This window comes from Grammomys surdaster, unplaced genomic scaffold, assembly GCF_004785775.1.
Source record: "Grammomys surdaster isolate TR1022 unplaced genomic scaffold, NIH_TR_1.0 126036, whole genome shotgun sequence".
Classification (NCBI taxonomy): domain Eukaryota; kingdom Metazoa; phylum Chordata; class Mammalia; order Rodentia; family Muridae; genus Grammomys; species Grammomys surdaster.
The window spans coordinates 3,774,310-3,798,972 of NW_021620849.1; the positions used below are offsets into that span (position 1 = coordinate 3,774,310).

Genomic DNA, 24,663 nt, shown 5'->3' on the forward strand with positions numbered 1-24,663 from the left:
AATCCATAATACAAACAATGAAATGGGCAAGTACTGCCAGAGACTCAGTGTGTTCTCCATAGGCCTCCCAATAAGCCCTCTAGCATGCACTGCTTAGCCGAAGTTCTGAATAAGCCCTGTGCCTCCGATTTTCAAATCTCATATTACCTGGCAACTTATCATGAATTCCTCGATTTATAGGTGTTGTGCAGACTTTACTGAAGTCCAGTGAATCATCCAAAATGGCATTTATCCTTCGAAAGATATTGGCATTGCTACATGTAGAGAGTGCAGGAACCTCTTGGTTGTCCCAGCAATCCTTTATCCTTCCTGCTTCTTCTTCCTAGAAATGAAGAAAACAGGGTTGGGTTTTCTAAATTCACATAGAATGCTATTTTCAACAATACCATGAACTAGAAAAAGTAACAAAGACTTCAGTTTACTGCCTACATATCAATGCACCAAATGAATGTTTATTATGAACAAAGTACTCAGAACACTGTATTATCAAAAGTAAAAAGACATTTCCTCAAGAACCTCCTAATCTAGCAGCACACACATAATAATTTACATGACATGGTAGCAATAGATGAACTTCAGAACCAGAGAGATTTAGTTCAAATATTCAGTCTATCAACACAATGGAGTATTATCTGACAAAGAAATGTACTGAGACATGGTACACTATGGATAAACCTTGAAAACATGAAAGAAGTCAGTCACAAAAAGGAGAGAGAGGCATTTTTATCGGTGGTGATGCCTCTGGTACATTTTCCATGTAACTATTCTACTGTTCTCTAGAGACGATTAAATATCACCATTTATTAGTACCAAGGCAGCTACCTAGCTGATATCATTCTTCACATTTCAATTCCCTCACGTTCTACATTCAGGGCCACATGCTTTAAGTAATAACACACTGGCTGACAGATTGAATTTTCTTTGTTCTTCTTTTGAGACAGGTTCTTATATAGGATGACTCTGAACTCCTGATTTCCCTGCCTCCCCTCTGAAATTACACCATCCCCTGATCTTTAACTGCTGTTTGAGAAATACTAGCCTAGAATTCCATATGTAGCCTGAAGGGGCAAGGGGAGATAGAGTGGAGATACCCAAAGTTATCCTTCTGCTTCAGCTTCCTAAGTAAAGAGATTACAAGTATGAGACTCCATACCCAGCACACAGACTTAACTTTCTAAGAAGAAAAATCAGCTTAAGGAGTGCAATCATTCTGAAATAACTTGGGAATCAGAACAAGTAAGGAAAACTAGAACTAACTTATAGCTTCATTCATCAAAACAGAACAGTATGATGTTACTCTGTCTAGCCTATTAAAATCCAGATGATCATGAGAAAGACCAAATGCATTTACAGTTTACAAACTGCAGAATGGCACTGAATGAACAAATTCATACCCTACCTTAGCTTCAAGCTTTTGAAAACAGACATCCTCTGCACCCTTTGAAGACTATCAGAGTACTCAGTTCTGCAGTTTTGCCAAGCCCTGCTGACTCACACCACTTATAAGATCCTCTCACAACTGCAAGTTATAAAAGATGATGTTCAACTTCACTTTGTAACCTCATTAAGGGATGCATTTATAATTTGTACGTGGAAGGCTATATACTCCACTCATTCACTGCTTAATAAATATTAATTAATCGTCCTCTATCTACAAGCAACACCTTAAGGGTTAAAAGTGAGAGAAAGATTTAATCACAAGAAAGTTCGAAAGTTAGGACAAAGAACTAAGATTTGATTATGTCATAAATAATCGTAATACAAGCTACAACATGCTGTAAACATATTCTGTCCTCTAATCTACATGACTTTGGATGGAGAATGTATTTGGAAGCTGAAGAAAGGAGGGTGTCTAGAGAATAACACAGAAAGCAGAAAGGCATTATCAAAGTGTTCCAGTATGGCAGAGTGTTAGGTATAGAATAAAGGAGACTGGAAAGGCCTCATTCACCAGGTTAAGTACTTAGCAGTATCTTTATTATCCGAAGTTACCAAAAAATGTAAAGCCCTCTTTAACGATACAAAACAAGAAAACCCTAATTTTTTTGTTTATTATAATGTAAGAGCTATAAATAAAATCTCAGGATCTTGGCCACATCTAAAGACAAGAAAATGATCAAATACTTTTAAGTCTATAGACTGGCAGCAGTTGCAGAAGAAATGGAGCCCAGTGAGAAAAGTATAACAATAGTTAGACACATGCAGACTTGGGAAGCCTTCTGAGAGAAATTCACTCTTCGTTAGGGAGGTCTAAAATGCTTATTGTTTCAAATAGCCTGAAAAATGCTAATTTAAGAATCTATCCAGCCACTTTGCCTTCACTCCTAATACCATTAGGAAGATGCATCGTATCTTTGAACTGGACAAATGTCACCTGGCATGCCTCCCTCCTTCTCTTCTATACCAAAATTAGAGATCTTATCTAAGGCAACTGTGTAATTAGAATAAAGATAAGCAAAGTGTTCAATTTACACCTCAAATAGTTTAACTCACCAGTAAGTAGCAATGTTTGCCATGAATAACCACACTTGGGGGTAAGTAACCCAGCACTGTTAGATGGAGAACAGTCCTACCACTTTTCTTGCATGTACACTACACATAAAGGTACAATACTATGACATGTAGGGGTTCTGAATTAATATACATGTAGTGCTTACCACAGTGCATGGTACCTAATTATGTGCTGAGCAAATTAATGTTATCAGTACTACTATTATTACGCCATGAGTCAGAGCAACTACAAGGATCTTTGAAGAAAGGATTTATGTGCTCATTAAATGAGAAAATATATTTAAAAGCTAAAGCAACTATTTTATTATCCCAGGCCCTTCACTTTCCTAATTATTTTATTTCACAAGATTAATTAAAATACTTAAGATATCATACAACTACCTAAAACTTTACTCCACCATAGAACAGATTGATTTTTTAAACATACAAATTGAAAGAATTCATTATTTCTCATTTTCAGAATTAAAATTATCTACTCCCATAGTAGCACTGACTTCATATAGTCTATCTCAGTGGTTCTCAACCTGTGGATTGTGACCCTTTGGGACGACATATCAAATATCTGGTATATTATTTATCTTATGATTCATAACAGTAGCAAAATTATAGTTATGAAATAGCAACAAAATAATTTTATGGATGGGGTTAACCACAACATGAGGAACTGTATTGAAGGGTTACAGCATTAGGAAGGTTGAGAACCATAGGTCTTCAACTTTAGCAACATGTAGTTCTGAATTCAGACCAATATTTTACCATAACAAAATTTTTTCTTTGTTAATCTTCTATTGTCTAATAACTTGTATTGTTTTGGTGTATTCTGCCATAAAATGAGATCACCAACAAACTTTTTTGTTTTTACCTCAACTTAAGTTTTATTGTGGACAAAATAATTATGCTTTTATATGAATCAAAAACTTAGTATAGCCAAGTAGTGATGGTACATGCCTTTAATCCCAGCACTTGAGAGACAGAGGCAAGTGAGTTTAAGGCCAGCTTGGTCTACAATGTGTGTTCCAGGACATCTAGAGCTATTACACAGTGAAGCCCTGCCTCAGAAAAAAAAAAAAAGAAAAACATCATAAAATTGTGTATGTTATGTGGTAAAAAAAAAAAAACTATTTAGAACTGCTTTATTGGAAACCCATGGCCTTGGCTTCAGATAGTATATGCTCTAGGCTGAACATATGGTAACCATTCCTCAGGTCAAAATCTTGGCTAAGTGACACTCAATTCTCATAAATGACTACAGTACTACCATCTCTAGTTTTTATTCAATATGCTTGTACTCAAGAACACAACTCCCTACATTAGAGATGCCTTCAAGAGAGTTACTGTTAATCCCCTTACAAACTTGTAAAAAGCTAGCAAAGAAATTTAAGTTTGGGCCAGGTGTAGTGGTGCATGCCTCTAATCCTCACACTTGGAAAGCAGAAGCAAGCATATCTCTGTTAGTCTGAGGCCAGCCTGGTCAAAATGAAAGAAAGAAAAAGTAAATTCAAGTTTATCTGAAAGATACAGTTTATTCCACCAGATGAGAATCTTAAAGCCAAAGTTCATGGATTAGAATTTAGAAAGCCTTCTTTAAAAAAACTGTGTTTATACTTTTTTTTTTCCCTGAGAATAGACTTTTTCCATTTAATTGGATTCTTTTTAGTTAAAAATCATTGGCCTTGTAATTCAAGCCTTTAAAAAATATTGTTAAAATAACAGAAAATAATCTACTTAGATGCCTCCCAAGAACATTATACTGTACTGTACTTTGGCAATTTGCCTTAGACTTATACTAAATATACAGTTGAACATTTATATTCAAGATTTTGAATATACTTTTTACTGCAATTTTAAGCAGCTCTTATATAAATAACCACACAAAAAGTCATTTAGGAATGACAAATTAGGGCTGGAGAGATGGCTCAGTGGTTAAGAGCACTGACTGCTCTTCCAGAGGTCCTGAGTTCAAATCCCAGCAACCACATGGTGGCTCACAACCATCTGTAATGAGATCTGATGCCCTCTTCTGGTGTGTGTGAAGACAGCTACAGTGTATTCATATACAATAAATAAATAAATCTTTTAAAAAAAAAGAATGACAAATTAGGAACATGTTTTTCTTACAAAATAATGCAAACCTAGATACATTTCTATGCTTGCTTTAAATCTCTATCAGGAAACTGGAAGGCTTGGTTCAAGGCCATCCTGTTACATGATAAAACAGTCTCAAAAAGGAAAAAAACAACAACAAAGGGAATTATGCAGAGAGAAAAGGTAGAGTAGGTGGGTATGTGGAAAAATATGCTTAATACCATGTGTGTGTGTGTGTGTGTGTGTGTGTGTGTATTGTTTTTGTACTATTCATACACATATATGTATGAAACTGAAAGAGAGGGAAAGAAAAGGGAAAGAAAAGGGTATCCTGCCAAGGTCTTTTTAAAAAAAATGTAGTTTCTGAAAAAAAATGCAATAAATAAAATTGAAAGAAAAGGGAAAGAATAGGGTATCCTGCCAAGGTCTTTTTTTTTTTAATGTAGTTTCTGAAAAAATTACAATAAATAAAATTTTATTTTGGTACATATAAAATTAGTAATACTAACCATTTTAGTTAGTAATAACTAATCATTTTAACCAAAAAATAGAAATTTCACAAGCTCAATCTAATATTTCATGAATACTAAAAAAACTGCTGATTAGAAATTGAGATCACAGAATGGATAAAACAGTCCACGTCTCAGGAGAATTCATTTAATGGGATGAGTAAATTCAGTCAGGCCAGTGGAAGACAAAGGAAAACAAAATGCTCAGGAAAGTAATAAATCAGTCTCAGAATTGGTTTCACAATGAAAAGTTCTAAGTTAGGGAAAACTGAATATGATGAGCTTCAATAAGCAGACATTTTTTTTTAAAAAAAAAGTGTAATAGGCAGAACAAAGTGTCAGAGGATATAAAACACAGTATATTCAAGGAGAGACATGTTCCAACAAGAATGGGTGTATTTGACCAGGAATACAGGTTACCTCATAAGAAAGAGAAAGAATCTTAACCATCTCAGGAGACTGATGACTGCTCTCCTTCTTTCATGACCTTTCACCATTTCTACAATGGCTCTTTCTCCTCATTGTTGTGTGTGCAAGGCTCTTTGAACTTAATCCTCCTCAATCCACTGCCTATTTTGTCTACTTTATGATGAACCAGTATTTATCTCCAATTCATTCCTTCAATGTTTGTGAGCTACACACACACACACACACACACACACACACACACACACACACACCCTGATCACCAAGTCTTAATTTTATTGTCAGTCTGAGAAGGAAACAGGACAGTATTCAGAATACACTTATGAAAATACATTTAAAGGTTTTCAGTTTTAGATTACGTTTGTGCATGTGTTTATGTGGATATATATGTACACGAATGCTGCCGCTCATGGAGGCCAGGAGTTTTCAGATCCACCAGAACTGGAGTTACCAGGAGTTGTGACCTGGAAGCTGAACTTGGTCCCTCTACAGAAGCAGAGTAACTTCTGAGCCATTTCCCTAGGCCCAGAATGGGAATATTTAATACTAAAAATTGCTCAAAAATAGTTGACAGCACATGACCACTGTAGCTATAGCTTTTTCCCACAAATATTAGTCACTATTTGCTGTAGGCATCACTAACTCTACAATTTGATAAACTGTAAGGCTGTTCACAGCCTATATCTATACCTCTGCAGCAGTGCCCAACATCATTAAGATCTTCTATATTTTCTATTTTTTATCTATCCATCCATCCATCCATCCATCCATCCAATGTCGCTGTCTTCAGACACACCAGAAGAGGGCATCATACTCCATTGCAGATGGTTGTGAGCCACCATGTACTTGCTGGCAATTGAACTCAGAACTTCTGGAAGAGCAGTCAGTGCTCTTAACCACTGAGCCACTTCTTCAGCCACAAGATCTGTTATATTTTCAAGCTCTCAATACATATACCATATGATAGCTAGAACCGTATTACACTTCTGTCATAGATACGTTGGGCAATTTAATAGTACCTGCATAAGCAGCAATAGTTTCTTATGCTTTAAAAATAGGGTATTTACGCCGGGTGGTGGTGGTGCACACCTTTAATCCCAGCACTTGGGAGGCAGAAGCAGGCGGATTTCTGAGTTCGAGGCCAGCCTGGTCTACAGAGTGAGTTCCAGGACAGCCAGGGCTACACAGAGAAACCCTCTCGAAAAACCAAAAAAGAATAAAAAAAAAATAGGGTATTTACTCACTAATTTTCTTCTGTCAAAACTCAAAGACTACTCAGAATTTGGGTTTTAAGTTTTGACCACAGAGTTCCTCAAACAGAACTCCAAGGTTCCAGAGTTATGGCAGAGTTGTTTCCCAAACTCCCGTCTATCTCCTCTCCAGTGTTTCTCAAACTACCTGATGTAGAAAGAAGGGAAAAGGAATCTGAAGTTTGGGACCTCAATTTCAATCCCAGAGTTCTGTTAACTTCAACCAATATTTTCAATTTAGCTAAGCATACCTTTTCATTCATGATAATGACAGTCTCAAAAATCATTGTTGTCAAAAGATACTGAAGGTCCTAGACGACCGGTATCTAGGTTCTACTCATTCTGACATAACTCTTACTACTATCTTTTCCTCTATTACCAAAGAAATGAGTTCTATCAAAGAACAGTTTTGACATCCATCTTTCCTTATACCCTTGAGACCTCTTGACAGTTACTATTCCTGCTATATGTTCATCTTTTCTGTGAACAGGATCAACTCTCTTCAACTTTCAGACTGTACCTTAGCCCCACACTCCTCTAGTCTTCCTCTAGCTTCTCTGTACAGAAACCTATCACTTCTAACTCCCACACCCTTGCTTATACCTTTAATCCTTGAAGTTAAGCATCAGATGCCACTCTCCTTCCCACCGTGCTATAGAATGCCTTAGTTGCTATTCTATTGCTGTGAAGAGACATCATGACCAAAGCAACTCTTTAAAAAAAAAAAGTATTTACTTGGGGGCTTGCTTACAGTTTCAGAGGTTTAATATATTATCACTACGGTGCTGGAGTGGTAGCTGATGTTACAGTCTGGTGCTCAAGCAGAGAAAGACTGTGCCTGGCATGGGCTTTTGAACCAATGACACACTTCCGCCAATAAAGCCACACCTCCTAATCCTTCTCAAACAGTGCCACTCCCTGGTACCTAAGCATTCTTATACATGAGCATATGGGGGCCATTCTTATTCAAACCACCACAGGAAGAATGTTCTTTGCTTAGTTCATTGTGCTCTACAAACCCAATGGGCAACTCTTGAACCCTTCAGGATATTTTCTTTCTGTGTGTATGTTCCTATCAATAGACCTTTGAAAAATACAAATAAGAAAACATTATGGGACTACAGTTCTCAAACATTTCACTCTCAGAATTCTTTACACCTCTAACATTCCTAAGGATGGATCTTAGGAGCTTTGATGTAGACATATTCTATCTACTAGTATGTTCTCATTAAAACTTTTCTATACCATTGCTGAAGTAATTAAACTATGATAAATTGGGGGAAATTTTTTTCTTTTTTAGTTAACATTGTAAAGTACTCCTGGAACTGGACTTAGAGTTGTTAGCCACCATGTAGGGGCTGATAATCAAACCTGAATTCTCTGCAAGAGCAACAAATGGTCTTAACTGCCATCTTTCCAGACATTATCCCAACTTTCTGAGTTAACTTAATAGAAGATGACAACATTTTATCTGCTTCTATATAATCTGATGACATGTATTGCTTTGTATTATATCAAAAATATCTAGTTTCAATTAATTCCTAGAAAGGAGATATTTTCAGATTAATTTTGATCATTACCTTTTGATACATCAAACCTTATAAGTATTAACTTCTTTTTTCTTTTAAGCATTAACTTCTTGAGATACTGAGTTTCATATACTGAAAGTATATGAATGTGTCTTTCAGATGCTGTTAAATTAAAATTCTTAAGTCCAACTCACATTTTGGATGGACTTTTTTTAACCTACATCTGACTTTATAACACCTATGTCAGCCATGTGACATTCTTCAGATATTGTAAATGTTGACACACTTCTTGACAGCACCACAGCTCTCATCAGGAGTCTTAAGTATTTTATGTATAGTGTCAAATAAATGTTTTCTAAAATTCTAATTTCTCCTGTGCTCATATTTTATCAATGGTAACAAACACATACTATCAATCGTTTTTAATGAAGAGACTGACACATTCTGTCTGTTTTAAGTAAATCTAACAAATAACCCCAAGTTGAACAATCATAGTTTATCAATGTTCTTCTAGGTAAGGGATGTCTTTTTCTTGAAATAAAATCACAGAAATACTTACAAACCACTCTAGTTGGATATGAAGCAATAATGTTCTCCATTAGCTTCCTACTTGTCACAGGACACACTCAAGAATTAGTTAGCTTGATTTTTTTTATTGCTTCAAGGACATTTGAAATTGGCTTGATTGTGGGGTGTTGTATAAATAATTCAATGATGGATGCTAAAATTTAATGGCACTGCTAAGGTGCAAATTGACTGTATTTACCCCTGCCACTTCTGCATTATCAGGGCAAACACCAACGTAGTTTAAAAGCAACTGATGGGCCAAGTGTGGAGAATATGAATATAATGTCATCACTTGGAAGACTGAGGTAGGAGGGTTGTAAGTTTGAAGTCAACCTAGGCTACACAGAAAATTTCAAACAGCTTGAGCTATGTGATTCTGTCTTAAAAGGAAGGAAAAAGAAAAGTCCATGGTACGTCAGAATTATGAAATACTTGACTTTGGAGACCTGCAGTAGTCTGCGTATCTAGCACTGAGAATTTCTGTCATAAACTCAAAGTGCCTTACCATAACATTAACAAAAACACCCCTCCATCTTAGTGACCAACTTATTTTCCTTTTAGTTCAAAGATAGCACATACCCAGTAAAAGACATGAAAAATAAGCTTATGGCTTAATAAATATTGACATATTTGTATAAGTACCACACCAAAATAAAAACACATCTACATTATAGGTTTTTCTGTGTTCTTTCTCATTGTTTTCGTTTCAGCCCATCTCCAAAGGCTTACTGTTCAGAAATGTGTTTGCATGCCTGTACATCTGTACATGTGGAAGTAGGAGTCAAACTTCCTGTTCAGGTATCTATGTTGTTTGTTGAGACAAGGTTTCTCAATGGCCTGTAGTTCATTGTTGTTGTTACCAAATTGGCTTGTTCAGTTTTTACTTGTGATTTTTTTTTAGTCAGGGTCTCAGGTATCCCAAACTGGTTTCAAACTGGCTATATAGCCAAAGACAACTTTGAAATTCTGATTTTCCTGCCTATACCTCCCAAATGCTGAGATTACAGGATTACTACTACGCTCCATGTTGTGTGGTGCTAGGAATCAAACTTAAGGTACTTTATGCTAATAGGCAAGTACTCTATCAACTAAACTATATCTTAGTCTGGTTTTGTATTTTTGGACTTCTTATAAACGGAGTCATATAACAGGCAGTCTTGTTCTCTGGGGTCTGGCTTTCTTATTTAATTTTTAAATTATTTTTGTTTTGAGAAAGAGCTCCACTATGTGGCATTAACTGGCCTGCTATGTAGACCAGGCTAGCCTAGAACTCAAAGATCAATCTGCTTTTGCCTTCTGAATGATAGGTTTAAAGGCATTACACCCCCACACCCAGAAGGCCTGGGTTTTTTTTTCATTATTATTCTAGTACTGAGATAAAACCTAAAGCCTTGTGACTTGAAAGTGGTCTACTAATAAGCTACATAACCATCCTTTTTATAAATTGTTGTGAAGGAGTCTAAAGTATCCCGACTAGCCTACCTCAATCTCCCAAGTAGCTATAATTACAGGTATATACTAACAGTATGAAATGTCTGCATGTTAACAGATGTAGTTAATCATAACTTATGGACATATAGCAAAGAATTAAAACAGTAGGTATTACAGCTGTTCTCTGTCTTCTCTGTATTTTCTTAAAAATAATTTCTTTTTATTTTATGTTTTTGCCTGTATGGAGGTGTTGGGTCCTCTGGAACTGGAGTTACAGACAGCTATGAGCTGAAATGTGGGTGCTGGGAATCAAACCTGATCCTTTGGAAGAGTAAACTGTGCTCTTAACCACTGATCCATCTCTTCGGTCCATCTCTGTATCTTTTGACTATAATAAATCTTAGCTATTGATACAACTACTGTTTGACCAGTAGTTTGATCCTGCTAGTGAATCATCCTACCTGAGCATGGTCTTGGGCATATCCAACCAGCAATGGTCATTTGTTGTCATTATCATCATTGTCTTCTCATTCAGACTTTAATAGTTTTCACTAAAATCTCTTTAACTGATCTTTTAAAATATCACACTAAATCTTCCCTCTCTCACCCTCACCCCATGTGTGTTTGTGTGGGCACATGTGCAAGGGTCAGAGGACAACTCTTGGGAGGTGATTCTTCCTCTACTGTGTGGTATCAGGGATCAAACTCAGGTCATCTCGCTTAATGTCAAGGGCTTTCTACCTGCTGAGCTGTCTTCTATGTTGACTATTTTTATGCACTCTCTTTTATAGTCAGATGTACTTGTTTATACTGTGTATTCCTTTGTCTTATGATGGTACACGTTTGCATTAAAATTTTAGTAATATTGTACTAGTTCCCTAAAAGTCACCTTCCTTTCTAAGCCTGTTTTGGAAGTCTTTAAATTTTTACATACATACTACCCATGTTATTTCTGTATATTTTTGCTTTTACTTACAATATAGCAGATACCTTGTTTACATATCTATGTTCCCACTAGACTACTGATTCCCTGAAAGCTTGGAGTTTCTTATTTAATCCCACAGTGGCCCTTGGCATAAGATAAGAAAGAAGCAAAATATTGGTAGCTTTTGGATTCCCAAGGGTCCCATTACACTGTTCATGGGCTCTCTTTTTTGTTTATGTGTAATGGTTTTTCATCCAAATGTAAATACCCAAATTCTGATATGACTGAGTGACTAAGAGCTTTGACAGTAAAGACAGAAAAACTAATGACTAAACTTTTTTTTTTTATCTTGAGAGGGTGAAAACGGGAAGGATTCATGAAAAACACTCTCATCCAGAACAATCCACTAAGGACCAAGAAGCCGGGAGATATGTCTAGGAAGCAAGAGTAACATTAGTTGGACCATGTACCATGAAACTGACAGATATAAACAAGCAACAACAGCTGAGAAGGGTGGTGGGAAATGCAGACTGATAATATTCATGCAAGGTAATTCAGAAGAAATAGAAGCATGTAAGAGCCACAGGAAAACACAGGGCATACGATTATACCAAGTCTTTATGTTCTAGAAACTAAAAGTTTCCAAAGGGACGTTTCCATCATTTCCAACAATGTACTTCCCTAGCATCTTTCTATAACAAGCCTAGTGTGATAGAAAACAGTAACAGCCAAACAGTTCTTGCCTGTGCAATGGCACTAGAGCAGCAGTTCTCAACCTGTGGGTTGTCTTTCACAGGCAGGGGTCACCAAAGACCATCAGAAATATCAGATATTTATATTACAATTCAAAACAATAGCAAAATTACAGTTATGAAGTAGCCATGAAAAGTTTATGGCTGAAGGTCATCACAACAGGAGGAGCTGTATTAAAGGATCGGATCATTAGGCAGAGAACCACTGCACTAGAGTCTCAAATTTAGTTGGAAAAAATGTAGACTAATTGGGTAAAGGAATAGAATTATATTAGCTCTACTAGAAGAGCAAAGGGAATACTAGTTCTGTTTTAGACTTAGAAACTGGAAATTGAAGAAACAACTCAGTTGGTAATATGCTTGCTGCACAAGCAGAGAACCTGGGTTCAAATCCACAAGACCCACAAAAAATGTGGGCATGGCAGCATGTTCCTGTAATCACAGAAAAAGAGGCTCAGACAGCTGGATCCCTGCAGCTCCTAATCAACCAGCCTAGCTGAACTGGTGAGATCTAGGTTCAGTGGCCTATAAAATACGATGGAAAGTGATTAAAGACACCAGAAACAAGACTTCTAGTGTACACACACACATACACACACACAAACACATAAAACCTGCCACATTTAACATGCATCAGATAGACCAATGCCTAGATCTTGAGAATATACAGCAATAAACAGCCTAAAATTTGGTCACACAGACAAATGGGTACAGCTATGGAAAATCATTGCCCTCTATACAGATGAATAGGTATGAGCTAACAGGCTAAACCATAGGGAATATATCACCAAGATGAAAAAATAAAAAGGAATCCTGTAATCACCAAGACCAATGGGTCAGAAAAAAGTAGGAAGTATGAATTGTAGTAATTAAGCAGAAATTTTGGGTAAAATAAAATCAACATAGCAGAGGGTCAAGGTATAAGAATTCTGGAAGGAATACTGGGCCTGAAAATGAGTTCCAGTTCTAGCTATATAGCCAATCATCGCACACGATTAAAAACAATCACTTCATTCTAAGCCCTTTTTCTTTGTCCATTAAAATAGTAAGAAATTTTAACCTGGGCTTGGTGTCAACTCCAAATTATACCTCAAAGGCAGGTCTCTAATATGTTTTGAGCTTTAAAACACTTCCAAGATTATAGCTTTAATAATAATAATAACAACAACAACAACCACTACCACCACCTCAGAAAAAAAGGCCAACTCAGAAGACAGATGGTATCAGAGCCCAAAACCAAGAACATAAACTAAAATGTAGGATGCACAAGTGTAACAGCATCAAATGTTGTGTGTCAGAAGACCCCTTCATTCACACATACACGTGCCTATCCAGCAAGGTTCTCTTGCAAAAAGGAAGGCTATTTTTACAACCTTATCAAAGGAGATAGCAGGTAGCTGTACTAAACCCATCCAGATAGTATCATGCCAGCACATCACACTGGTGAAGAATAAAGAGAGCAGTAACGGTATCAGTCAAGCTACTCCTAATATAAACGGTGAACTCGTTTTTAGTACACAAATCAATCTTTAGACCTAACCTTTTGTGGATTCTCCAATTACCTCAAGGGAAGTCAGCACAAATGCCATAAAAATAAAAACAAGAGTGTTAACTCACTACTAAGAGCTACTCAGGGCTAAAAATGGCTAAGTGATTAAGAGCATTTGCTGTTCTTACAGAGGACCTGCATCCAGGTCCCAGCACCCCATCTTACAGAGGACCTGCATCCAGGCCCCAATACCCCATCAGGGTCTCATAACCATTCGTGGACACACACCTGGAGCATATACATACATTCAGGCGAAAACAAAAATAATAAGCAACTTTTTAAAAGAGCTATTCAACCCATAAAGAAATACTCAAAGAAGTGAAGTTGAATTCAAAGGTAACCCATACCCAAGTGTTCATCTAAACTAGTCAGGAACACTGCCACCCTATTACTTAAAACACATCAAATATTAAGCCAATAATGTAATCTCTGACACAAAGAACTGGAAATTATGTCCATAATGTCATTTTAAAAATTAATGTGATTACCAACTTCTCATGAAAAGCGAAATACCTTCCTATAAAACTGTACGAGGGTTCAGTGGATAAAGGCACTTGTCACCAAGCCTGACACCTATGTTAAAGCCAGGAACCTAAGGGCTGGTGAGGTGGCTCAATGGTTATAAGCACTGGCTGCTCTTCCAGAGGTCCTAAGTTTCATTCCCACCATTCACATGGTGGTTCACAGCCATCTATAAAGGGGTCTGATGTTCTATTCTGACATGTAGGTGTACATTCAGATAGAGCATTCCTACATTTTAAAAAAAGGAAGAAAAAAGAAGTAAGAAAAAACAAAAGAAAAAATAAAGTAGGAACCTACATGGTAGGAGGAGAGAAGTGGTTTCCTAAGTTGTCTTCCACCACTCACATACACATACACAAAGTAAATATGAAAAATATGAACTATCACATTTATCATGTATCTTTCAGGTCAGTCTTTCCATCCTGTTAACCGAAAGTGAGAAATGTCTAATAGTTGGTGGTCCTGTCTTCAACATAAAACCTTTCACACTTGGGATCTACGGTTATAGAAGATGAGACTCTTTCACAAGCAGCTTTGAACTGAAACATTGCAAACAACAGCAGGGGAAAACAAAGGGAGTTTCTAAAGCTGCAATGTAGGGAGCAGAAGAAGTGGAGTTAGTAGCATCCAAGGACCTAATGACGCTGAAGGATGCAATCAGTACTTCTTGGTTTTAAATCAAACAACGGATAAAAGCCCAAATCATTTGTGTAACTGCCTCACCCTAAGCTCTGTGTACAACCCCACTTCTACTCCTTTGTCCCTGGAGCTCTGGGTCAAATTTTACCCAAAGTCAGTTTAGTTTAGATTAGGAAAAGTAGATGTGAAGACAAGATTAGCTCAGCTCTTCTAACACTGAAAATAGAATTTTTTGCTTGATCCCAACTCTTTTAATACCTCCACCACTAGCTATTGAAGACAGAAGTCTAACACAGTAGAACCTGGGTTGATTAGACATTCCTGCCCAACTTTAACTAGAATTAAATTCACTAATGAATTTGCCCTTTAAATGGATATGATTTCAGGTCAATTATCTAAGGGACCTCATACCAGTGAATTAAACTTACACACACAACACTTAGCAAAATAGACACTAGAAAGAACTTTTGTGCAGATGCCCCAGACTCATCCACAGCTCTCTGCTTCCCAATCTGAGAATGCTGAGTCAATACTGAACTCAGACCTGATGTCCTTGGCTGGTAAAAGATGTTAAAGAGGCTGAAGCCAGGTAACACTTTGAAGTTCTTATCTTTACTAAAACCTTCCAGGCAATGGATAAAGAATCCACTGGTTTGTATTAGAGCTTGTGTTCGCAGATAAAAACCCACTTGCCAAAGGTTTTGAATACACTCATTACTACTTTAAAGCCTTAAGAGTAAGATACAGAAATAAATGTTCCTTCTATAACCTTCCAACCCCTATTAGTAAGACTAGATATAATGCTGATACTAAGTAAGATTCTAAGCTCTGCCCATAATTAAAGATCCAGCCCCTCATTACTGGCTCAGGGTCCTTTTTTGTACCCTGGGAGATTATTCTTTAGTACATACACCAAAAAAAAAAAAAACAAAAAAACAAAAACAAAACAGCGACAAAAAGAAAACCCACCACCAACAACAGAAACAAAACAGAACAAAAACAAAAATCCAACCCAGCTCAGCCCAATCCCAGCTTTTTTACTCAGGAGACTGCTATAGGTGTTTTGGGAGTTCAAGGCCAGCCTAAGGTCACATAAGGAGATCCTGCAGAGATGGAACGAGAAGGGGAGAGAGAGAGAGAATAGGGAGGAAGAGAGGCACACACTTTTAACAGTTTTACTAACTCTTCGTGGAAATCTAGAAGACATCACTAGAGGCATTTGTTAAGAACAGAAATGGTGAGATTCAGCACCACTCTACTTTCATCAGTCTTAAAACAATTATATAAAATTTCAGGGCTGTCAATATGGCTCAGCAGGTAAAAATACTGAGTCTGAGTCGCAGGATCTTATGCTGGAAGGACAGAACTGACTCCTGCAAGTTGTTTTTCTCTCAATATTCAATTACTAAAAATATAAAAATTATAAAGCAATTATTTCAAATCTGCCTTGTCTGAGGAAAATTACTGAAATTTTATCTATGCTGAAAATGAAAGTTTCCTGTACAGTGGTTAAGAGGGTCAGCATACAGTGGGAGGAGCCTTTCTCCAGACCTCTGGCTATCAGGACCAACTGCTCTGACACATATCATGGAATAGTAGACACAGCACATTCCTTCTAGGCACCAATGCTCAGAAGACCTATACTGACTTCTACAGCAATGAGAGATTCCTATCTCTACAGACAACTATGAAAATAGGACCAGCCTATAAAACCCTTTCTCTTTATCAACCATCACCAATAACCTTTTGATCCTTGACATACCAAAGCACACAACATGTAATAGGCTGGAATAAAGCATCAAAAAGATCCAGGATCTGATTCCATCACTTAATAGCTTTTTGAATTGGTATGTGAGCCTCAACTTCAAACTAGTCTTCAGGTTGATGCCAACATTAAAGATGCTGTATTTGATCCAAACTGTGTTAAGTTTTTATTGCTGCACAAACAAACCAGGGATTCTTCAAAATGGGGAGGTGACAAAGGTCCATCAACTCTGGGCATGAAGTTTTTCAGTAAACAATTAATGAATGCTTCCTTTAGAGTGGCATATACATATACAGTATAGGTCAATGGTTACCACTCTTCCCTCTTCAACTCATTTATTTTACCTTGGTATAATTTGGGTTTATAAACCACTGAAAGGTTTTTTTTTTTTAAATCGAGTCGACTGCGCCAGATGCAAACACTTATCAAAACAGCCATTGCCAATAGCTCCTTGTTAACAAGTTTGGTGCAAGTCTTGGAGTCATACAACTTCATCTTCCTCCTCCACTTTCTGCTTTATGAACACTTAACATGTGCCACAGCGATGTAACTGCCTATACTGAAAGGACTGACTAACTGCAAATGTCCCCATGATCATTAAACGCATGTGTCAGCTAACTTCTGTCTGCTATACAGGCTGACACAGCTTCCCTTCCATCCTGGGGTGGGGGGCTGCCAGGGAAGCTGTCTGTAAAACAGTCATTGAGAAGGGAGCAAGTGTTTTTTATACTACAAAGCTGACTTACCTCTACGGTTGTCAACTTTCTTTAAACAGAGCCGGCAGTGCCAAATGACTCAAATTTAGATAACTGTGAGAAGTGGGAGCGTGGGACATGGTAAACACCACAGAAAATGCCCTGTGAGTTCCAGGCAAGCTCTTAAAAGGAAGGGTAAATGATCAGTGGTGACTCTTGAACACTACTATCCTTAGGAGCTCCTAACAGGCTAGAGCCCCAGTGTACATTCCAAGTCACCGGTCCATTCCTTTCTACATACCGGGAAAACAATCACCAGTTTGTATTTCTGAGGTTTTGTTTTGCCTGTCGTATTTTTTCTTTTCTTTTCGTCTTTTTTAAATTTTGTATCCCTACACTCAAAAGGAGCATGTCAAAGTGAAAACTACCCTCATCAAAGTCTCCACTAGTATAAGTCGCCCGAAGCACCTAAGAGGTAACCTGTAGAAAGCTGGTATGTGCGTGCATTTCCGGAGCACTAAATTCGACCCACTTGCCTTGGCCCCAGCAAATGACGCAGACCAGCAGTTTACCCAGGTGCCAGAAGAGAGTGGGGAGGCAGCCCGGTAGCCAGGGAGACCAAAGGAAGCAGTTGCCAGAGAAATGCGTTCATCAGAGTCGGGCCTGGAGGCCGTGGTGGGGGATGGGGAGGCCTGAGGCTGGCAGCCCCGGGCTATTCCAGGTCTCGGGTGCTTCCGACATTTCCACACGCTTAATTCTATCTGAGGGCACAGTAGGCTGAGCCTGCAAGGCACCAAGTGCCACTACAGACCACGGTGCTAACACACGCGAGGCTGCGTGGAACGAGGCTGCACAGTACCCTGGAGCCCAGGTGCTCCATGCTTTCTAGCGTTGAGGGCCACTTGTAGGAACCGTGGCCTTGCAGAGCCCCCCTGGAAATGAAGCTCACCATGGCGAGAGAGAGGCTGGAACCGCAGAGCGACACACGGAGGGTGGAGAAGACCCGAGCAAGACACCGAGCTGCCCACCAAGGACGCTCTGTCCTGACCTGGGTCCCCTTGCCTCAGGGACCCTAGGCAGGCATGGGCCTTCCCCCCAGGTGGCGTCTAGGCCCCAATGAAACAGCTTGTCAGCCCTACCCGCCCAGCGTCCAGTCACCGCTCCCCCAAACCGGAGGTCAGAGCCGGAGGCCACGCGAACCCATCTGCAACCCGACACACACACCCCCGAGTTTGGGCACCTGGCCTCGCCGGCTGAGAAAAGCTGAAAGACACCCTCGAGGCCACATGAGTGCGTCTCGCCCGGCCGCCGAGTGAGGAGAGCGGACGCCGCCGAGGACTAGCAGGCTCCACGCCTGCGCCCCCTCGCGGGCTGCTCGACTCCACCTCCGGCCCCGCGCCCCCAGCCCCGCGAGGCTCCCGGGGACAGCCCTCGAAGCCCCGTCACACGCACGTGCGACCTCACCTGGCCCGCTCCACCCTGAGGGATAGGGCTCCGGGAGCAATCGAACGTGTGAAGCCACGTGACTTCCCCGGGCTCGGAGAGCGCGCGGCCCGCACGAGGGGCCCGAATACTCGGCTTTAAAGGAGCCATGTCGGCGCCGTCGCGGCGCGCCTCCCCCAGCGCGGACCCAGCCCGAGGGGGTCTCCGCCGCTCGCCGCGCCGCCCGCAGCGAGCCGCCAGCCCCTGCCTCCTCCGGGACGCCAAGGCGACTCTCTCCAGAGACGCCGGCCGCTCGGGCTCTCACGTGCGACGGCTGCGGGAGGAGGAAGTGTTGTGGGCGTCCGGGCTCCCGTCCGCGCGGCCAGCTCCCGTCTGGACGTATGTTCGAGGCCACCGGGAGTCTGCAGACGCAGCTCCCAGGCCCCGGCGGCCGCCCCCGGAGGGCCGCGGCGCCTTTAAGCCCAAAGGCCTGAGTCACGAGGAAGCTCCCTGCCCCTCCCCGCGCGCCCCACACCGCTCCACGAGGCCCACGACTGCGGGCATGTGACCGGCGCCCCGCCCGGGACGCTAACCCGGGCGGCGGTGGGGGCCTGTGAGGCGACGAGACTGCGCGCGGACCGTTAGCTGAGGCGGCGGGGACAGCGGCCCCGCCCGGCCCCGCCCCGCCCCAGAGCCTCTTACCAGAGAGAAAGCCATGGGGTCCGGCGTGGCCCTAAGGGACTGGCGGGCCGGCGGGCCGGCGGGTCTGTGCGGCGCGGGACGCGCACACACGTGGGCACTATTTTTGCAGCGAGCGGCGCGCGACTCCGCGCCCCGGCGGCTTATAAAGCTCCGCGGCGCTGGCCTGCCGAGGAGCACCTGTGTCGGCCCCGCCCGGCCTCGTCCCCGCCCCCGCCCCTGCGCTCCTTCCTGCCGTCCATACCGGCGCTCCACCGCCCACCCTGGGCCGGAGGGTCTGAACGGGGGGCTCCTTCTGAGGCTCGAGCCGATGCAGGCCACCGCTACCTCCGGGAGCCCGAGGGTTCAGGCCTGAGCACGCCCCTTGCCCGGTGACCCTGGCCAAGTCACTCTCCCGCAGGCCTCAGTTTCCCTACAGATTCACAAGAGCCTCCGATGCAGCTGCGCTGGCGACGTGCGGGCCCCTTAACACCGCATAACCACGCCTCTCCTTTTCCAGTGACCTCTCGGGTGGGAGCCCCGTTGCACCGTTGCACCGAACCCGGCCCCTCCAAGCCACCCCCACCTGCAGCAGACACGCCGTCACTTCAGACCGACTGCGACCGCATCTGGAGCGAGCTGGAACGGGGAGCGCAGGGGATTCGGGAAAGTTCCGAAGACGGCAGTGATCCTCTTCGAATTGCAGTTCCCCAGGGAAACCGCTTCCGACGCTCCCTCCTGATATGACAGGACGCTTTACCGAGAAAATTCCGGGCAAGAGATCAGGGTGAACTGAGCTGTTGTTCAGAAAGGCGTCATGGGCCAGCTGGGGCTGGACCGGACCGGAAGCCCAAGCGAGCGCAGAGGCGGAGATGGCATTCCGGGCTGGAGACCAGGGAAGGCGGAGAGGGAGGAATGCACTGAGCGAGCGGCTCAATCTGACTAGGACCCAGCTAATGCGTGTTGATACCACAGGAGGGAAGCCCGAGCCCGGTTTATGAAGGGCTTTTATTCTGCAGCTAGCTGGAAACTAGTAACGGTGAATGGAGCTTGGAAGTTGCCAGGTCTCTTTTAAGGTGTTGCTGGAGACTTGGAGGTTGGAAATAAGGCACTGGGGTGGGTAAAGAAGAGACCAGAGCTTATTGGATATTTCTGAGTGTTTAATATGCCATACTTTTTATACAGCACGTATTATACTCAAGGTTTCTCCTGACAGGTGAGAAAGAAGCTGCTACCAACTTGCTGGCCGATTTGTGAGGTAGAAGGTGAAGTCCAGAGGGAACTGAATGACAGCAAGAGCTGGCTGGTCTCCATTCTGGGGCGTTTCCAAGGGTTGCTGAAGTCCTAAGCAGAAAGGGTGGTTACTAAATGGGGAACCCATCCTCTTAGGAGCAGACCAACTGCAACCCCATCTTGGCAGCACAGGCCTGATACACCAAATCTAATATTTCTTGCTTCTCGTCTTTTCCTATTCTGAGAGGGTGCCATACTTACAACATGGGAACTGTAAGTGAGGGTGTATAAAGATGCTCTGAAGGCCCAAGGCACATCTGGAAAGACTGGTCAGCCATCCATGCTGGCTTAGGCCCATAACTGCAGTACTATCACAGATGAGGCAGAAGGAGGGGTGCCTTGCACTGGAAGGCAATTAACAACTACAATCTGAAGAAAGTCTACCTTAAATAAATAAATAAATAAATGGAAGGGACAGGTTAGCTGATAGGCATCAGATACCTCTAAAATCTCTCCTGAGAATTGTAAATCCAAGGTCACCGTGTACCTTAGTAGCTGCCAATTTGTGATCCTTCACATCCAGTTCTCTCTGGCCCCAAAGTTAAACAAGATAAGAATCTAAGACTTGAAATGGCACCTAAGGGCCTATGGGATATCTGAAAAAATTATAAAGTTTCAAGCTCCCAGCTTATAAGAAATTAACTTTGAACACAAATTTCTGCTGCTAAATCACCATCCCTAAACCTAGCCGAAGGCGATAAAAATGGAGTATTTTCTAGGCACTCAACCATGTGCTTAGCACACTTCTAAGTGCTTTGCTTGTGTTAAGTCCTTTTATAGGTGAAGAGACTGGTGTTCAAAGAAGTAATATGCTTGGTTTTAGCTGTTTGAGAGACTGAGGCAGGAGGGAGGATTACAAATTTAAAGTCAGCCTGGACAACTTAGTGAGCTTTCGCGCTCCCACCCTACAGCCCCCCTCAGCATTCCCCCAGACTCAAGAGTAGAGTGGGCATACAGTCAATAGGTGTACTAGCCTAGTACATAAAAAGACTCCAGGTTCTACCACCAGTATACTACAACAGAAGGCAACTAAGTAACTTCCTCAGGACCCCTTGCGGACAGGAGCAAATGGAGAACTCAGACCTATAGTTTTCTGTTTTCATAGACTGATGAGAGGAAAACCTCTGGCATCTCCAGCCTCCTTTCCTATTTTACATTTATTATTTATTTGTGTGATATGGACACAAGTGGAGGTCAGAAGACAGCTTGCAGGAGTCAGCTCTCTCCTTCCACCGTGTGGGTCATGGGGCTTGAGCTCAGGTCGTCAGGCCCTGCGGCAAATGCCTTTACTTGGTGAGCCAGCTTGCCCTGCCACACCCCACCCCTGGTTTTTGAACAGGCTCTCAATATGTTTGTAGTCTACAGTGGCCTGAGCCCTTGATCCTCCCGTCTCAGCATGTTACCTGGTGTGTGTGTGTGTGTGTGTGTGTGTGTGTGTGTGTAGTATATATGTCTATGCATGCATGTGCATGCACACACATACAGAGTAATAAATCTTTTAAAAGTATAGAGGATTAGCCCCACTTTTATCATATATAAATGCAAATTTTAAATAGGTTAAATACATAAATGTGAAGAGTTGTTTTTGGAATTTTAAAGAGGAATATTGGAAGGCATCTTTTTTAATTTGTTAAAGTCTAGGCTCATAACCAAAAATATTTTAATTTGTTGTTTTGGTTTGTTGAGACAGGGTCTCACCATGTAGCCCAGGATAGTCTTGAACTGAGATTCTCTTGCTTTTACCTCTTAAGGTAAAACTAATAGAGTTGTAAGTCTATGCTATCTGGCCTGGGAGGAGAGCATTTTTATTGCCTCAGCCTGTGGACAAATTCTTCAAATTAAAAACAATAAAAATATGAAGATGGTAAATTTGATCACGCTATAGTTTAAAACTTTATGAAAAAATATTTAAAACTGAAAATGCATACTAAGGTCTTCAAAAATCTAAGATAGCTTGGGTATCTGAGAACTTCTGCCCTGTGAAATGCAATCAAAATGTTCTGTGAGCAAAGTTTCCCAAGATCAATAAATAACTGTGTTATGTATGTGTATGTTCACATGAGCATGTGTGCTTATGCGGAGACCTGAAGTTGACACTGGATGTCTTCTTCCATGGCTCCACCACTCCTTCCTCTTTTAAAATATTGTCCTAATGAAATTAGAGGTCACTGTTTTGACTAGACTGGCTAACCAATGAATCCCTGGGATCCTGGGACTCAGCTGCTCCAGCTTATGTAGCAAAACAAACCCTTTATCCAGAGCTATTTCCCAATCTTTCTGGGTTGATATTTCTTAAAAATTTCCCTCTATCCTCTGTCAAAGCTGATTCAGAGGTAAAAATGAGGCTAAGTCCAGCATTCAAGTGGCTCTCAATTGGTGGCTCAATCTCAGACAAAACAGTGATAAAAACAGAAATCCTGGGGGAGAATCCAGGGCCCCCAAGCTCTCCTGAAATCAGCAGCTCCAGCTGCTGTCTGGTGCCACAGTGCCTGGCAAATCCCCAGGGCCAGATGCAGGGCTGTCCCCTGGTACTGCTTTTGTTCTCTTTCCCTAGCAGAGGGCCACACCTTTTTCACTCTGGCATACTTCTGAACAGATAGGCACTTAAGAGACAGGGCTACAGGGACCTACTGCAAAAAGCTAGAGCCTTGGTCCAGGGGCAAAAGCTGTGGCACTGTATCTCAAGCTACCAGTGCCTGGAGGCTCTTCTCCACAACACAATGTTCTGTGAGAAAAGTATCCCAAGATAATAATACCAACCTTGAATAACAGTGCGTGCTCTAGTCCCACTTGTGGGGGAGGGGTGGTCATAAGCCCCATTGGATAGTAAAGGTTCTGGGAAGGCCCGAAGGAAATAGTTACTTCATTTAAATTGGCGATTCCTCCTAAACTTATTTCATGGCTTTTTTTTTTTTTTTTAGAACGCATGGTGATTAAATCCTTGTTGCTCCTCACCAGGAAAGGCATCAAGGAAGGTATGGGGGAGGCCACTGGGTTTGTCACAGGTGTGAAGGCTTTAATCCTCACTATTCCCTGTCAGCTGCCCGGAGTGCCACAATGCATACTCACCACAGAATCCGAACTTTGTTTCTTGTTTTATGTTAAATGTTAAAAGATTGCTTCATGCATTATGACTACTTTTGGTTTTGTTTTATATGTAAGAATTTGAGGAGGGGCGTTGTGCCATAGTAGAAGTGTGGAAAATCCAAAGACAACTTGAAGGAGTTGATTCTTCCTTCCTACCAGGTGGTCTCAGGGACTGAAGACTTAGGTCATTAGGCTCCTTTGTCCGCTCAGTTAGTTATCCAGCAGCCCCAGAATCTGAACAGGATCCCCACGAGACTGCAGACAAGCAGCTTGAGAAGCATGGCTATTTCTTCTGTTGCTCCTCCTCTACAATGGCCAGTTGGGTCACCTCTCAAGCTGGGAGTGGGTCAGAGCGCTAGGCCCTCTATCCAGCCAGATATACTGGATATTATTTTGAGCTGTACAACTGTATTTGGGGAATTCCCCATATGACGGATCCTTTCTTCCCAGAGAGCTTATGGAGGAAACCAAGGCAATTTGCCGGCCATCAGTGGGGAGTAGGCTCTGCTCAGACTTAGAAACACATCGTGAGAAGAGATCTGTGGGGATGGCTCAATGGTTAAAGGGCTTGCCAGGCAAGGAGAAGGCCCCCAAGCCCACACAAATACCGTATCAGTGTGGCAGCCCACCTGTAATACCATCCTAAGAAGGTGACGGCAGGATTCCCAGAACAAGCTGGCTGGGGACACTAGCCATACGAGTGAGCTCTGGGTGCTACTGAGTTCCTGCTTCAGTGAGTACGTTGGAAGAATGAGCAAAAATGATTGCCAACATCAACTTCAGGCCCCAACATGTTCATACATGTACATATACACACATGTATGGGTACATGTGCCACCATGTGTCTACAAATATTCATATCCCTCTCTCATACACATACACACACACACACACACAAATGAAAAAAGACCAAGAATATTTTTTTAAAGACAGATCATGTAGCTTTGGATTTGTTATGTAGCTGAAGACAGACTTGAACTTCTGATCCTCCTGCCTCTACTTTGCAAGTGCTGGGATTCCAGGCCTGT

General features: G+C 41.6%; 1 protein-coding gene across 1 annotated transcript in view; it reads right to left on the bottom strand.

Moving 5' to 3' along the window:
• The window catches only part of Cpeb1 (cytoplasmic polyadenylation element binding protein 1), a 99,649-nt gene extending 79,729 nt beyond the window's left edge, over positions 1-19,920 (bottom strand). Inside the window, exons 1-2 of the mRNA XM_028754840.1 lie at positions 19,842-19,920; positions 148-322 (exon numbers count right to left, since the gene is read on the bottom strand). The gene's annotated coding sequence lies outside the window, so the exon portion shown is untranslated. The remainder of the gene's footprint in view (positions 1-147; positions 323-19,841) is intronic.
• Between the last annotated feature and the right edge of the window lie 4,743 nt (positions 19,921-24,663).